General features: G+C 35.9%; 1 long non-coding RNA gene across 1 annotated transcript; it reads right to left on the bottom strand.

The window, feature by feature from the left end:
• Nucleotides 1-10,161: 10,161 nt before the first annotated feature.
• Nucleotides 10,162-11,675, bottom strand: LOC143442986 (uncharacterized). Its single transcript, XR_013111616.1, has 3 exons — nt 11,519-11,675; nt 11,249-11,307; nt 10,162-10,299 (listed from the first exon to the last, which is right to left on the bottom strand). It is a non-coding gene; the product is annotated as an uncharacterized LOC143442986 (long non-coding RNA).
• Nucleotides 11,676-12,157: the final 482 nt, after the last annotated feature.

The following is a 12,157-nucleotide window of genomic DNA, read 5'->3' as shown; positions in this document are numbered from 1 at the left end:
TGTGTGTGTGTGTGTGTGTGTGTGTGTGTGTGTGTGTGTGTGTGATTTTTTTTCCTTGAAAAAGAATATGAGGGGATTCATATGAAACAAGGTAAACAGATTGTCATACAAAAGGCCATAAACTTTTGGTGTCACTCAGATGTCAGAGACAAGATTTAATATGTTAACACAGTAGACTACTCTACAAGGACAAACTTTAAATATGAAGAACAACCATCTCTGTAGATATTCAGGAAGCAGCTTGGAGACCACAGTCTGAGGTGTGGCTAAAGGCACTGTGTGTAGCCAATGGAATTAAAAGATCTCTTTGTACCATTTCAACTATAATGCATAGACTGGGTGGTGCAGAAGGAAATGCCACTGATACATTTTAGCAGTCACGTAAATACAAGCTCCTCTAATCATCAGTGGATTAGAATTAGTAGAAGGGAAATTCACTTTGAAAACCAAAGTATGGTTCATAAACCTCAATGGAGGACTCACTGATTCTTATTTCAGAAAGAATCCAGAATTCTTTTAGATCACAGATGTGGTCTATAGAATTTGGAGCTTGGAGCTTGATACATTTTAAACAATTATCATCATCTTCTAAAATTGGTTACAGTATTAGTCAGGCCCAGTCTACTGATCTAGAAGGGGCAAGATACTTCTGACACTTCCTCTATTCAATTCAAACTTAAGAATTCTGCAACATCTTTCTTCTAAGAACTGCAAGAAGAAATAACATAACTTTCATATATGTCAATAATGAGGATTTTTTTAAACTTAACAAAAGAACAAAACTATGTTGCATTTCTTTTAAGGGAATGGACACAAATGCATGATTGAGTTTTCTTTAAAATCATATTCACTTACAAGTGAATTTAGGAGGTTATTAATTTCTGCAAACTAAGTGTGTGTAAATGCAGTCATGACTGAGTAAATTCACCAATTCCTTTGCTATTTGGCCTACAAGCTACTTAGAAGAAAGATGTTGCAGAATTCTTAAGTTTGAATTGAATAGAGGAAGTGTCAGAGCCCCTTTCAGACAAGCCTGTGCCCACATCACCGATCAGTAGAATGGGTCTGACTAATATTGTAACCAGGTATGTGCTTAATGAAACATATTGAGTGTGTGAATTATGCTTTTAGTGACTTGCATGGACATCTCTATTGTAAAAGAGTTTCAAACCACAGTCCAGCATTTGAGCATCCATGTAATTATTTTTTATTTGCTAGAATCATGACATGATTTTACCAGAATAAATTGAATTTATAACAGATACTATTAATAATTTGATATAGGTTACATGGCATTAATGTCTATAGTTAATACATATTGTAATGAATTTTTATAGTTTACCACAAAACTTCCTTTTTCTCTCGGTAAATATATGCATGAATATAATTTATAGGGTTAAATATTTATTTTAATCTCATGTGTATGAATATTTTTGCCTGCCAGTAGGTAAGTGCCCTGTGTGCCTCTCTAATGCTTGTTGAGGAGTCATGCTCCTTTGAGATAGGTTCAGGAAAAGATTCACAGAGTTATACATATTCATCTGAGTCAGGCTTTTTTTCCTACTGGCTGATTTAACACAAGTACTTCAACTATAATTACTCAATTGTTAAGCACAAAACTGTAATAAGGTCTTTCCTCCCATTTGCTACATGGCTTGGTCAATCTAAACAAATAATACTTCTAAATGTAACAATAGCCAAGGTTTCCTACTCCAACTGATACTACCCTTGGGGTCTTTGTCTGACCTTCCTCTTGGTCATTGTCCATAATTTCAAGGCTCTCTCTTTATTTTATTTATTTATTTGAATTATCAACATGTATCATAGCTGGGACTGGAGAGGTGTCTCAGTGTCGAGGACCACATCCTATTCATGTAAGAAGACCTGAGTTTGCTTCCTAGCATTTATGTCAACACAATGGCTCACAACTGCCTGTTACTCAAGCCTCATGGTATCATCAGATGCCTCTCTTTCTGAGGGCACCTGCAAACATGCACATATGCACACACATATGTATACAAATACACACAATTAAAGATAATAAAAATAAATCTTTGAAAAATATGAGTTTTACATTTAACCATCCTTTTGATTGCAGTGAATCCTATATGATCTTCATAAGCAGAAAGTTATGTAAGCCTCACAATATTTAAGGTAACTGTATAAAAGTACTGAACAATATCAAATATTAAAAATGACAAATATATTATATATGTAGTCATTCACAAACACATACATTCTTTTTGTTCATTAATTAATTTATTCACTTTATATCCTGATTGCAGCCCCCTCTTCCACTCCCAGTCCCCCTATCACACAGCCCCTTTCCCCATTCCAACCTTTCTTCTTTGAGAAGATGTAGGCCCCCTGGATACCAGTCTAGCCTGGTACATCAGGTCACTGCAGGACTAGGCACATGCTCTCCTACTGAGGCCAGACAAGCCCAATTAGGGGAACAGGATTCACAGGCAGGCAACAGAGTCAGGGACAGTTCCTGTTGTTAGGGGACCCATATGAAGACCAAGCTGCACATCTACTACATATGTGTGGTGCCTAGGTCCTCTTTGATTGGTGGTTCAGTCTCTGGGAGCCTTTAAGGGTTCAAGTTAGTTGACTTTGTCTTCTTATGGAATCTCTGTTCCCTCCTGCTTCCTCATCTCCCACCCCCTCACCCCCTGCCACCTCTTCCATAAGACTTCCCTTGCTCAATGTAACATTTGGCTGTGGGTCTCTGCATCTGTTTAGGTCAGCTGCTGGGTAGGGCATTTCAGACGACAGTTATGCTAGGCTCCTGTCTTCAAGCATAACAGAGTATCATTAATAAGAGTCAGGGACTGGAGCTTGCCCATGGTATGGGTCTCAAGTCAGGCCAGTCATTAGTTGGCCATTTCCTCAGTCTCTGCGTCATCTTTGTCCCTGCACTTCTTGTAGGCAGGACAAATTTTGGGTCCATGTTTCTGTAGGTGGATTGCTGTCCTTAACTCTCCAATGTGGCCATTTCAGGCTCCCTATCTCCCCACTGCTAGGAGTCTCAGCTAGAGTCATCCTCATCGATTCTTCTGGAGCCTCCCCATCCCATCTCTGGCAGGTTCTAGAGATTCCCAACGTCCCTGTTTCCTGTTTTTCTCCTCATTCACTCTTCCACCCAGTTCCCTCCTTACATATACCTCTGATGACTTTATTTCCTCTTGGATAGTCAAGCATCCTCCTTTGGGTCCTCCTAGTTAATGATCTTTTTTGGGTCTTAAACACATACATTCTTAAGAGCCCTGTGGAGTAAGGTATTAAAATATCTTTCCTTTAGAAAAAAATGGGCTTAAAGGATTAAGAATTGTAAGATTATAAAACTAGTAAACTGTGTAACTTGAGGTCAGAATTAGTCAAATTCTAACCACAGTTGAAGGAACAGGAAGTGAAGGAATCACATACCGAATGAATCATAACGAAGTTCCTGAAATTTCAAAACCTGTTCTTTTAATATTATTTCATATTAAAAGGTTGCATTCACCTTTATTTGACAAAAATATTAATATATTCTAAAGATTGTCTTTCCATTTTAAATATTTTTTAGTGTTGTCTTCAGACACACACTAGAAGAATGCATCAGATCTGTTGAGCCACTGTGTAGTTGCTGGGAATGTAACTCAGGACCTGGGGAAGAGCAGTCAGTTCTCTTAACTACTGAGCCATCTTTCCAGGCCCAATTTTGAATATTTTTGGCTAGAAAAGAAAATTTTTCAGTAACTTTTTTATTATAATTGAACTCTTAAGGCAATATTAAATTTTATTTTATATTAGATATATAAAATATGTAATTTTAACAATAAAATTTAATATGATACAGAGTATACATTCATGATTTATTGTTTGGGAGAATTACTAAATAACTTATATCTGTGCCTTTGCCCATAAATTATAAAATTATTAAACTCATTAAAGAATTGTTCTTTAAGTGCCAGAACCTATGTGATAGTGTACGAGTCAGGGCAGACATTGTCTGTGCCTCCGTGGAGCTTACAGCCATCTGGACGAATGACAGAAGATTAACCCTGGATGGGGTGTGTAAGATGAGTGAAGAAGAGCAAGTGCTTTTCTTTCCATGGAGGGAAAAGAGCAAGAAAGCCCACAAGGCAAAGGCCCAGATTCCTAAGGCATCACTAAACAAAAAATGACCCTTTTTCATGCTTAGTAATTTTTAAATTAAAACAATTAAAATGAAAGTACTTCTATTATTTTATTAATGTATTAATTAATTATTCATTTATTTTACTTTATTATTTATTTAGTGATTTTATAGATCCTTTGAGTATAGAATATGGCTTATGGTTTTATGTTTGTATGCAATACCTGTGTGTGGATGTGTGTTTCTGCATCTATATGTATTTCTTGTGCTTTTCTTTGGGCTCCTTTTCTTGTTTGTGTGTTATTGTTCTATTGTAATATTTTGTCTTTGCTTTATCTTATTTTATTTGATTATTTTAAGTGCATTTTTGTTTCCTAGTGAGAGATGGCTAGAAAAAGTGTAGATTTGTATGGGAAGAGGGTGAGGAGGATTTTGGACAAATTGAAGAAAAAAATCAGAATATATTGCCTGAAAAACATCTATTTTTAATAAAAAAAATTGGAGAAAACTGAAAAGAGCAGCATCGTAAGAAAAGAATATGATTAAAATCTAAGTGGTCAGCACTGGACAGAGAAAAGAGAAGGGGAAATAGTGTAATTATACTTTAATTTCAAAAAATGTTTTAAAATATATACATGTATGAAAATACAGTGAAACACATTGTGTATAATTGCTGTGTTTTGATCAAAACTTAAATTCGGTTGTTGAAGATAAAACAGTGAAGACTAAATGGAAAGGTCAAGGGTGCATGGCAGCAGTGTCACCAGGACCATGCCTTCCTGTGCCCTCTCAGCCTACTAAAGGACTCTGAAAAGAAAACAGAGGGCAAGTAAAAAGGGCTGAGTATTTTCAAGCACAAGTAGAACATAACTAGGTTTCCATTTTTTAATGACTGTACTATTACAGGTCAAATTTAGTGTGTTCCCTGACACATTAAATTTAACAAGTTTACTGTGGCTTGTCAAGTGGCTCTCAAATTCTTTGACAAGTGACAGTTAAAGATAATAAATTTAGCAATTATATATGAGAGAAAACTTTTGTCATGTGAACATACAGATTTTATTCATATGTTTACTTCATTCTTGAAAGCCATTAGTAGCTAGGCATGATGTCTCATATACAACTGCAACATTTGAGAGACTGAAACAGGAGGATTACTGGGGCTTGAAGCCACCCTATACTACACTGAGATATAGACCCAACTGGACTGTACAAGTAGGACTCTTACCTCAGAAGAGAAAGAAAGAAAGAAAGAAAGAAAGAAAGAAAGAAAGAAAGAAAGAAAGAAAGGCAGAGATTGGGTAATAATCAGTGTTGGCAAAAACTCATAGAAATGAATATTTGCATAAAGTGTAATATCTACATTGTTTTGGTTCTTCTTGTATTGACATTCCCCATGCTCAGGGAGGGGCACAGACAGGTGCCCTGATGACAAAGTAACAGTCATAGCAGCCTGAGACAGCAGAGGTAGAAATTCTAGGCCTTGTACAAAATTCTGTACCTGAGCAAAACTCTGAGGAAAGAAAGGGGAGTACATGGCTCTCAAATTCTTGGTTGATTCTAAAGTATGCATGAGTAAGGTAAGGTTTTGAGAATTTCAGTGGAAACCAGAGCTTCAAAGCTGAAATTCTGATCAGAGAATTCTACAGAATGAACTGGTTTAGAGAAAGACTTGTAACCTTCTAATCGGGGTGTTTGATAGTCACCCTGTGTTGACACAGCAGACAGACAACTCAGGAGCTGTGAAGACCATGTTGATAGTTCTTCGGTTTTCATTAGAACTAAGGGGTAAGACAATAGTAAATATGTAGAAAAGTAAACAACAATATGAAAGAAAAATCTATCTGACTCCAGTCAGCATAGTGAAGAGCAACTAAAACAATGGCCAGCAAATTGTGGAAGGGATGTGAGGAAGCAGGAGTCTTCATTCTCTCTTGGTGGGTTTGCAAACTAGTTTAGTCAGTCTGGAATTTAGTGTGGAGAATTCTGAAAAACAAACAAACAAACCAAAAAACCAACCAAAATTTAAAAAACCCACAAGTTTACCACATGACCCATCTTTATCAGTCCTTGGTGTGCACCCAAAGGACTCAGTGTCCTGCTCTGCAGATGCCTCCTCAACCATTTCAGCTCTATTCATAATACCTAAGACATGGAAACAACCTAAACGTCCTTCAACCAAGGGTGGATAGTGACAATGTAGTATGTATACACCATGGAATGAAATCATGAAATTTGCAAGTAAAGGAGTGGAACTAGAAAATACTATATTGGGTGAGGCAACATAAACTCAGTCTTATATTCTCTCATCTATCTTTCCTGATCCAAATCTTCTGCTATGAGTATATGCAAAAACAAAGGAATGAAAAGGGGCTAGGTAGAGGGGAAAGTGAACTCTAGAGAGTGGAATAGTATCAAACAGGTGACAATGGTGCAGAAACAGAGGGTTTTAATTGGTGGGGAAGGACAATGAAGAGAATAAGAGGAAGAATAAGATACAGAATTCTTGGAAAAGACATAGGGACTCTATCTAAAATTGCATATAGTATATGCAAGTATGTGTACACACAGAGACACAAACTTGCACATAAAGAGTCCCCCCCCCCACACACAGGGTGATAATACTCTCCCCAAGAGCCCTAGATTATCTAGCAAAAAGCCACAGTAACTTGTAGCAGGATACTTATTCTGCTACATTGTATTTGCAGTCGAGTTGGTGGAGGTGGGAGAGAAAGACAGGAAGAGGAGGGGAGAAAAGGAGGAAGGAGAGGAGAAGAAAGAAGCTATCAGAGAGCAACCACCTGCTTTCTAACTGGACCCAAGTACCACTTAAGGGGGGGGGGGATCAAGCCAGCTACTCTAAATGTGTTCATGGATAGTGGGTCCATGGATCTTAGAGGGGAATCTACTATTTTTACTTTTAAAAAAAACAGTATAGTTTCTAACTGCATCTTAAATTACTTATCTTTATAAATACAGATAATACAGATAAATACTGTATTTATCTTTATAAATACAGTGGTCCTCACTCCTCATCTAAGAAGCTTCTTTTTGCAACAGAAGTAAACCATTGCAGAAAGCCTCAGATCAATGTGCAGGGATACTCTAGAGGAAAAAGATAGAACTCACAGTTTTGTTTTGCCATTTAGCAGGTTGGGGACAGTTACCAGAAAAACAGAACTTTGAAGGGATATGTGAAAGAAACAGAGAGTAATACCTAAATAAAAATAATCAGCAGAAAAGACCACAGACAATCTAAACATTGAGGTCAGCAGATACAGACAGAAGTAAGTAGAACAAATGTTAAGGGATCGACAAGAATGTGAAAACATATAAAAGTAGTAACTTTAAAACAGAAGACATACAAATGTCCATTAAGCTTAGAAAATTAACATAGACCCAAAGCTGCAAACATAAAATCACGAGAAGCCTCTTCATCTTAGGTATTATAATAGCTAAATGTAGAAAGATAATAATTCTGTTCTACTGTCTGCCACTGCACCCAAGCTGAGATAAGACTGAGGAGTCAGCTCTTACAAATGCTACCAGAGGAAGGGCAGAGCTCTCCCTGCAGTGATTTTTAAGACAGAGAAGAAAAAATGAGACTAAATGCTCTTAAGATTAATGTTCAATGGGTTTGTGGCAGAAGAACTAATGAAAATAATTTGTAAGGCAGGCAATTTTAAATGCTGGCTATGAAGTAGAGGGACCAGAATTCACATCCACGGTTTTCACGCTATGCAAGGGCTACAGCCACACTTGTAAAGTGTTGAACAGAATTTTTGTCATATCTACTCATTCTATGATTTTGACTTTCCTTTATAACATCTATTGTAGAGTTGCAAAATTCATGTTTATAAAACACAATAATCGAAAGCATTATGGCAGCTTTATTGATAATGATAACAATCATTAATTAATGCTCCTAGACTTAAATGCTCTAGGAGAATGAATAAAGAAGCTGAACCAATCATCAGGTAAATAAGTCAAAAAACCTTTGTTTAGTAAGGGGAACCAGGCATGAGAAATATATGTGATCTTATTAATATAGAGAATTAGTAAGTATGATATTATTAATACAGAAAAAAATTGTGTGTTGTGCTAGCAATAAAAGCCGGGGTTGGGGGTAGATTGACCAGAAGATATCAGTACATTCATTCAGATGCTGGAAGCTTCCAAAAAACTGCTCAAGAGAACCTCAGATTATGTTTGTCAAGTGTTTGGTCAGTCTAGGGATAATGAATAAATAAATAAAAGCAAAAAGTGTTTATTATTATACCCCTAATATCACTAAGCCCTCGAGAAGATACAAAGTTACACTTGATCTCATCACTTTTCTAACTACTCCTCTGACTTGTCCTGAATAGAGAAGCTAATGTATACTTCTCCTTCCTCTCCAGTCTCTGGACATCCCTCTTACTTTATTTTCTTCAAAATTTGGGTGCTTGATATAATATGGTCTAGGGTGTATTTTCAGTACTTGGTTGAGTTACATCGTGGAAATTCCAGAATGTGTTTTTCTGAACACTTGGTTGGAAGATTGGGAGCACAATTCTCTTAGCTGCTGAGCAGCTGGGTTTTATTGTACTTCTCAGTGCCTGTCACGTCTGATCTTAAGAGTTAAGCACTGAGAATTATGTTCCTCTATTGTATGAACTCACAGGAAAAAACCCAGAATACAATAAATGTACAGTAGATGGCTACCGGTTGCTCTTCTATGGAGCAAGTAGTACATTCCAGAGTTATAACACTATTAAATGTAGAAACAGCCAAGAGCTTACTAACTATAATAGAATGGAGAACCTAGAACACCAAATTTATTCAAACAATGTAATATGTATTAATATATGAACTCATTCATGTTTTCTTTAATGTATGTGGATTCACATGCATCCACCAACAAATAAGGCATTATTAAATGCCAAATTTCCTATTTTTTGAATAATTTTTCCTGAAGTCCTGGTGTTGAGAAAAGAAGGTTAAAATACTTTTAGGTTCATGTACGAAAGAGAGAAAAGTAACTCCCGAGTACTTCTGTGTTGTCTTTTTCAAGAAGGACTTTCAGAAATTCTGAATTTCATGTCTGACTCTGAGAAGAGAGACTCACGTTTACCTGATACTTTGAATATTCAAACCCAAAAACAGATGAAATCCAAAAATCTATGTCTGAAAAAAAATAAGTCCCAGGTTCTGTAGGTCCCTGTCTCGCTAAACAAGCATGTGTCTTCCTTTTGTCCTTTTGGATTCAGCACCCATCTTTCTGTGAAGCTGTGGTGTCCTAAGAGCACACACAGTCTTTATCTGTTTCAAAACCATTTTGGAGGACCAGGTGTGGTGGTGTACAGTTTAAGCACAGCACTCAAAGGCATCAGCAGGTAGATTTCTATGAATTAAAGGCCAGCCTGATCTACCTGCTAAGTAGTTCCAAGATAGTCAAAGCTATAGGATGAGACTGCTTTAAAAAAAAAAAAGTAAAACAGAAAAAAAATGAAACAAAACAAGTTTGATTTTCATGGAGAATGAATCACAAGCAATCTGATGGAGTGAACCTGGGAAAAATAATCGGATATTGGCATGTTTTTCTAACAGACAGACACATAGTTTAATCTCATTACCAATCAGCACACTCATCATAAACCTATTGATTAGTACATATTTATTCTCTCGAATGACACAAATTTAGAGGCATTCTTTATTAACACAGTTATCAAATTAATTTATTATAAGCTTTAGTTTGTGTGTGTGTGTGTGCGCGCGCGTGCGCAAGTGCACACACACATGCATGTGTACAAGTGCACATGCACTTGGGTATCACACAAATGTTTAGAAGCTTATCATTGTAATCAAGTTTCACTTTATTATAAAATGTTTTAAGAAGGCTTGGTTTTTTGGTTAAACATGCTTTATTTCTAGTGCTTGCAATTTTCCAGATTATATAATCCCAGAATCTTTGGGGGAAAAAGCATCATTATAAAGATAGGATTTATTCCATGATACATTATTTTTTTGTGGCATGAATAGTATAATATCTTTTATAAGTAAAGAAAAATGAGGTCTGTGAAGAGGCTTTATATCATTAAACAACTAGAGACTTTATATCAGTAAACAAATTTCTATTAGCATATAAGAAAGAAATAATCTTTAAAAGACAGCCAAGGTACCATCACATCTTCTCCCTGAAAGACAGAAGCATATCAGTACTAGCAAGTTCATTTGAATAAAATTGTCTAGCTGTTTGTAAACTGCTTATTAAAGAAGCAAAACCACCTCACCTGCTGTTTATACTGACTGAAGCTCAAACTGTACTGAAATAACTTTCAAAAATTTGGTACAATAATTGAATTGATTTGCATAATTCAAATAGTCCATCAGGGAGGGGCTCTTCTGAAGAGGCGCCTATGCTCTTTCATTGCTGTCTGTGTTTGTACAGACTTTTTTTCACTTCAATACTGTCCAGTGTTGCTTCTCATAGAAGGGTCATAAAAATGTCTGTAAACCTTTATCTTTTAGTTTGGTCTTTCAGTGATGTTAGAATGCCTTTTAATGAGTGTTTTTATTTGTAGTGTAATTTCAAAGATGTCTTTCTAAAACTAATAATGTAGTACCAGTAGCTGACAATTAAAATTATATTAATTAAATTACATATTTAATTAATTTTGAAAAGCTCTGTCATTGTACAATTCTCTTATTGTTTTAAGACTTTATTTAAACAGATAAGAGGATATTGACATTATCACAATGTTTAGCATGCAGAGTGAAAGAATGAACATGTAGACTATGCAGAAGTACTGAATATATAGAGAGGAAGAAACAATGTATCCAGTATCTACAGTAGAGAGGATGAAACAATGTATCCAGTATTTACAGTAAAGAGAATGAAACAATGTATCCAGTATTTACAGGAATCATATCAAGTTTATACTATTGGCAGAGAAAACTTTAAAAGGTTAATTTTGACTTTTAAAAAATTAGGGAAGGTTTCATAGTTAGCACGGTCTATGCAGGTAGTATAAATGCTATTATCAGTAGGCTAAGAATTTTTCATTGATTTTCTGATGAGTTTTCTGTTAAGAATTGTCATGGAAATTTAAAGCATAACTTTGGCAAAAAAAAAAAAATACCTACCAAAACTTCTGAGTGATTTAAACAATGTTCTATGGTTCTCTTAGGCTATCAGTCTTGACCTAGCAAGAAAGAACATCATAAAAGCTTGTATTAAAATAAAATAAAATTTACATTCTAACACATTGATTTAAAACAATTGTTAACTGCTTTATCCAGTGGTGAGGCCACATATTGTATTACTCATATTTTATAGCGATGTCTGACCTTATAGATAGCTTCTCACTTAGACTCATGGACATATTTCATCAGACAAATCTTTGCTTACTATACCTTCTGTTCTGGAAGCACTGGAGCAATAGTCCGGGTCTATTTCAGAAGTGAAAAAATTGTCGGTGCTGGGTTTTGGTGAAGTTGAAGGCACAAAAACTCCTGCATTGTCATGCTTAATGCTGATTGGTTCTTTTTGTGGATAAGTGGACCCCCTTCTGCTGGCTGTAGAGATCAAGAACAGGACAAAGAGGTTACAGCTTCAAGTAGATGTTTAAAACTGGGGCGAATATGAAGCCCAAGGAGTGAGAGGCACAGACAGGCATCACATTAAATAGTATGTGTCTTCATTAGCATTTTTAGCTAATAAGCTATCTTAGAAAGATTGTGGTTATATTTCAAAACTGTGATTGTATACTAACAACCACTTTTTAATGTATCTCTTTGAGAACATCATACATGTCTGCTACATTTTATGATTATACCCCACACACACTTTCCCTTTAACTTCTTCTGGAATCTCCTAGCACATCTTTCTCTAACTTCTGCTTTTCCCTTATCCTCCTCCTCCTCCTCCTCCTTTTCTGTTTTTCCTCTCTTTCCTTTATTAAAAATATACCTACTGAATTAATTAAATTAGTATGTTATTATGCACATTGGTGGGGACATCCATTAATGCATGGATTAATCATCACCACCAAA

The sequence above is a fragment of the Arvicanthis niloticus genome, chromosome 7 (assembly GCF_011762505.2).
Source record: "Arvicanthis niloticus isolate mArvNil1 chromosome 7, mArvNil1.pat.X, whole genome shotgun sequence".
Lineage (NCBI taxonomy): Eukaryota > Metazoa > Chordata > Mammalia > Rodentia > Muridae > Arvicanthis > Arvicanthis niloticus.
The sequence above is the reverse complement of the archived record's forward strand: the minus strand, read 5'-3'. Positions and strand labels throughout refer to the sequence as shown.